This window comes from Perca fluviatilis, chromosome 3 (genome assembly GCF_010015445.1).
Source record: "Perca fluviatilis chromosome 3, GENO_Pfluv_1.0, whole genome shotgun sequence".
NCBI lineage: Eukaryota > Metazoa > Chordata > Actinopteri > Perciformes > Percidae > Perca > Perca fluviatilis.
The window spans coordinates 2,312,275-2,318,274 of NC_053114.1; positions in this window are offsets into that span (position 1 = coordinate 2,312,275).

The following is a 6,000-nucleotide window of genomic DNA, read 5'->3' on the forward strand; positions in this document are numbered from 1 at the left end:
GTGTAGGTGTGTTCTCCAGAGAAGTCCGGTCAGAATGCACCTCTGAAGTGGCAGAGATTTGGCTGGACACATTCAGTTTGATGTTAATCAGCCACCACTCAAAGAACAGCAAACATAGCTTCAAGGTTTCCTTTGCACATTGGTCATATTAAATAAAGAGATCATTTTAGATCGTTTTTCATTGACCACACATTCATCAGAAAGTAGGCACTGCCGACTCTGACCCTTGGTTGGATTCCCAGTTTGCATGTTCTTCCAAACTTTCTTGACATCCTATACTATGACTGTTTTATCACTTCTTTTGACATACTATATTATGACTTTTTATGATTTCTTTCCACATGACATACTATGTTTTGGTTCATAGCTCAGTGTGTTAGAAGACTGCTTGGGGAGTCTTAGGTTGGGAGTTTGATTCCCATCAGGAGCTATTTATTTTTTTAGTCAGTAAAGTCACTATATGCTACGACTTTTTGATTTTTTCGACATACAGTACTATGACTATTTTTTCGACATACTATACTATGACTTTTTACGACATACAATACTATGATTTTATTCGACATGCTATACTATGACAATTTTTTCAACATACTATACTGTGATTTTTTATGATTGTTTTTATCATACTATACTATGACTTTTTTTGACATACTATGCTATGACTTTTTATGAGTATTTTTTCGACATACAATACTATGACTTTATTTGACATACTAGGAATATTTTGATGATTTTTTTCAACATACTATTGTATGACTTTTTTCAACATAATGTACCACTACTTTTTTGACATAGTATAGTATGACTTTTTTCCACATGAAATACTAGGTTTTGTTGTTAGAAGACTGGGGAGTCTTAGGTTGGGAGTTTGATTCCCATTAGGAGCTATTTATTTTTTTAGACAGATGTCAAAAGTAAGGTCACCATATGCTATGACTTTTTTATGATTTTTTTGACATACTATACTATGACTTCTTTCAACATACTATACTATTGCTGGTCTTATAGTGCAGTATATTGGAAGACTGGTTGGGGAATCATAAGTTGGGAGTATGATTCTCATCAAAGCTGTTCTTTCTTAAACAGATGTCCAAAGGAAAGTCACTCTTTACTATGACTTTTTCGACAGAGTATACTATGTATTTTTATAATTTTTTTTCAACACACGATACTATCACTTTTTCATGACTTTATTAAACATACTATACCATGACTTTTATGACTTTTTCAAAATACAACACTATGACTTATTTCAACACACTGTATTATGACTTTTTCATGACTTTTTTTCATGACTTTTTGACATACTATACTATGACTTTTTAAGACATACAATACTATGATTTTATTCAACATGCTATACTGTGACTTTTTATGATTGTTTTTATCATAGTGTACTATGACTTTTTTGACATACTATACTATGACTTTTTTCGACATACTATACTATGACTTTTTTCGACATACAATACTATGGCTTTATTTGACTTATACTATGACTATTTTGATGATTTTTTAACAGACTATTGTATGACTTTTTTCAACATACTATACCATTAGTTTTTTTTGACATAGTATACTATGACTTTTTTCTACATTAAATACTTTTGACTTGCTTTATAGCTCAGTGTATTAGGAGACTGGTTGGGAAGGCTTAGGTTGGGAGTTTGATTCCCATCATGAGCTACTTATTTTTTCAATCAGATGTCCAAAATGAAGTCACATACTATACTATGACTCTTTATGACTTTTTTGACTACTATACTATGAATTCTTTTGACATACTATACTATGAGTGGTCTTATAACTCAGTTTGTTGGAAGACTGTTTGGGGATTCATAGGTTAGGGGTTTGATTCCCATTAAACCCATGTTTTCTTAAAGGTCCCATGACATGGTGATCTTTGGATGCTTTTATATAGACCTTAGTGGTCCCCTAATACTGTATCTGAAGTCTCTTTTATATAGACCTTAGTGGTCCCCTAATACTGTATATGAAGTCTCTTTTATATAGACCTTAGTGGTCCCCTAATACTGTATCTGAAGTCTCTTTCCCGAAATTCAAAATGGGCCAAATTCTCTGGGCGGGCAAAGCAGAGAAAGGGGAGGTAACCTTGCTCCTTATGACCTCATAAGGAGAAGATTCCAGATCGGCCCATCTGAGCTTTCATTTTCTCAAAGGCAGAGCAGGATACCCAGGGCTCGGTTTACACCTATCACCATTTCTAACCACTGGGGGGCCATAGGCAGGCTGGGGGAACTCATATTAATGTTAAAAAACCTCATAAAGTGAAATTTTCATGCCATAGGACCTTTAAACAGATGTCCAAAGGAAAGTCACTCTTTACTATGACTTTTTCGCCCTAGTATACTATGTATTTTTATAATTTTTTTTCAACACACTATACTATGACTTTTTCATGACTTTATTCGACATACTATATTATGACTATTTTGTGATTTTTTGGACATACTATACTATGACTTTTTTTATGACTTTTTTGACATACTATACTATGACTTTTTTATGACTTTTTATGACTTTTTTGACATACAATACTATGACTTTTTTGACATAATATGACTATTTTTTCAATATACTATACTATGACTTTTGATGATTGTTTTTATCATACTATGACTATTTTTTTGACATACTATACACTAACTATTTTTATGAGTTTTTTGACATACAATACTATATATTTTGACATATGACTTTTTTCCACGTTAAATACTAGGTTTTGTTTCATAGCTCAGTGTGCTAGAAGACTGGTTGGGGAGTCTTAGGTTGGGAGTTTGATTCCCATCAGGAGCTATTTATTTTTTTAGTCAGATGTCCAAAGTAAAGTCACCATATGCTATGACTTTTTTATGATTTTTTCGACATACTATACTATGACTTTATTCAACATGCTATACTATGACTATTTTTTTGACATACTATACTCTGACTTTTATGATTGTTTTCATCATAGTATACTATGACTATTTTTTGACATACTATACTTTATGAGTTTTTCGACATACGATACTATATATTTTTATGAATATTTTCCACATACTGTTGTATGACTTTTTTTGACATATTATACTACTATATACAGTGCCGGTTCTAGCCCTTTGGTTGCCCTAGGCGAGATTGAGTTTTGTGCCCCCCCCCCAGTCTCACATTGCCAGATCTCCACAGCGCTGTGTCAGCAATAGAGTAGCAATGTATGTTAATTTTAATTTCTAGCTTCCATGTAAGTTAGATGGCACCAACATTTGATCTAATCATAACTGGTCTGGCAACCCAAAGGCCAGTGTTTTGTTTCCAGATTTGTGTGCATGGTGACTTATGATGCGGGGTTCTGGGGGTCCACCCCCTGGAAATTTTGAGCATTAAATACTTCATTTCCTGCATTCTGGTGAATTTATATGCACTTTTTTTTTTTTTTACCTTTTTCTGAATCAATTTATGCTGGGAATATCATTATCTAAAGGGAAACAGAGATTACAATCCAAATATAAAAACATAATGGAATATTTTGCAGTAAGGCTCTCAGGCATTCTGTATTGCTTTCATCTATTTATTCTCCTTTGGATCGATGTTTCTAATTATATCTGAGTCAGCACACATGTAGCCTAGGCATCATTTACTATTCCCACTTTTGCTTCTTTTGTTGAGGAAGTAACCACCTTAAATGTGCATATTAAAATTATTCACCTGAATGATACATGAATTCATTTTAATGAACTAATAAACCCCTCGACTGTAATATTTCAGATGTGTTTGAGCAAGATTTCTGCTCATGTTCAAAACTTTATGCACATTCAAAATACAGCATATCTCATCTGTGTTCTCTGAGGTTTGGAGGAGTTGTGATATTGTGAGAAAAATAAAGTGATAATACAATAGACTATTACAAGAATAAAGTCACTATATTTCAGAAAATAATCCACCTGCACCATAGTCTGCTGTGCATTACGTGATTGCTCTGTTGATACGGTAGATGTCAGACCTCCTGACAGACACAGAGCCCCGCTTGAGACGCTGCGGTCTCTGAATGAGACAGTTTAGGGAAGTGGCTGTAGGCTACGCTGCTCTACATCGGAGGTGGAAACACAATACTACGCAGAAATAGGGACACATCTGCAGCAGCATGCCCACAGCAGAGCGCGTCCATTATAAACCTGAAGCTGCACAGACCACGGAAGGTGCGCTTGCAGCAGCTCCGTGTCTGTGCCGCTGCTCGTCTCTATTTTTACAGCGAGAGTGGACACTAAGCGACGCAGGGGGGGGGGGGGGTTTGGGGGGGGGGGTTTTTGTGTTGGGCGGGGGGGAGGGGGGGGGGGGGGGGATTTATTTTTTGGGGTTTGGGGGTGGGGGGGGGGGGGGGGGGGTGTTTTTTTTTTAACATTTTTTTTTTTTTTTTTTTTTCTTTTTCTATTATTAATGGGAAGTAGACCTAAGGGCGACACGGCGCCCCCAACACTTTTGACGCCCTAGGCAATTGCCTAGGTCGCCTATAGCAATCGCCGGCCCTGACTATATACAACTATGGCTATTTTTTTGACATACTATACTATGACTATTTTTATGAGTTTTTTGACATACGATACTATATATCTATGACTTTTTCAAGACTTTATTCAACATACTATATTATGACGTTCATGACTTTTTCCATAAACTATACGATGACTTTTATCGACATACAATACTATGACTTTATTCGACATACTATAATATGACTTTTGATGATTGTTTTTATCATACTATACTATGACTTTTTTTGACATTCTATAATATGACTATTTTCTTGACATACTATACACTAACTATTTGTATGAGTTTTTCAACATACAATACTATATATTTTGACATAGTATAGTATGACTTTTTTCCACATTCAATGCTATGACTTGTTTCATAGGTCAGTGTGTTAGAAGACTGGTTGGGGAGTCTTAGGTTGGGAGTTTGAGTCCTATCAGGAGCTATTTATTTTTTTAGTCAGATGTCCAAAAACAACTTTACATACTTTCAAACAGCATATATCTGCCTTGATTGACAAGCTTTCAAATTTCTCTTTCATATGCTATAACTTTTTTATGATTTTTTCGACATACTATACTATGACTTTATTCAACATGCTATACTATGACTATTTTTTCGACTTCCATACTATGACTTTTTATTATTGTTTTTGTCATACTATACTAAGTCTTTTTTTGACATATAATACTATGACTTTATTCAACATGATATACTATGACTATTTTTTCGACATACTATACTATGACTTTTATGATTGTTTTCATCATAGTTTTTCGACATACGATACTATATATTTTTATGAATTTTTTCCACATACTATTGTATGGCTTTTTTTCGACATACTATAATATTACTCTTTTCAAAATACTATACTGTGACTTTATTCGACATATTATACTATCACTAATTTTTTTGACATACGATACTATATATTTTGATGACTTTTTTCAACATAATATTCCATGACTTTTTTCGACACTATACTTTGACTTTTTCATGACTTTATTCAACATACTATATTATGACTATTTTTATGATTTTTTTGGACATACTATAGTATGACTTTTTTATGACTTTTTATGACTTTTTCGACATACAATACTACGACTTTATTCGACATCCTATATTATGACTATTTTTTCGACATACTATACTATGACTTTTTGTGATTGTTTTTACCATACTATACTATGACTTTTTTGACATACTATACTATGACTTTTTCATGACTTTTCCCACACACTATACTATGACTTTTTTCGACATACAATACTATGACTTTATTCAACATGCTATACTATGACTATTTTTTGACATACTATACTCTAACTATTTTTATGAGTTTTTCGACATAGGATACTATATATTTTTATGAATTTTTTCCAAATACTATTGTATAACTTTTTTTGACATACTATAACATTACTTTTTTCAAAATACTATACTGACTTTTTTGAC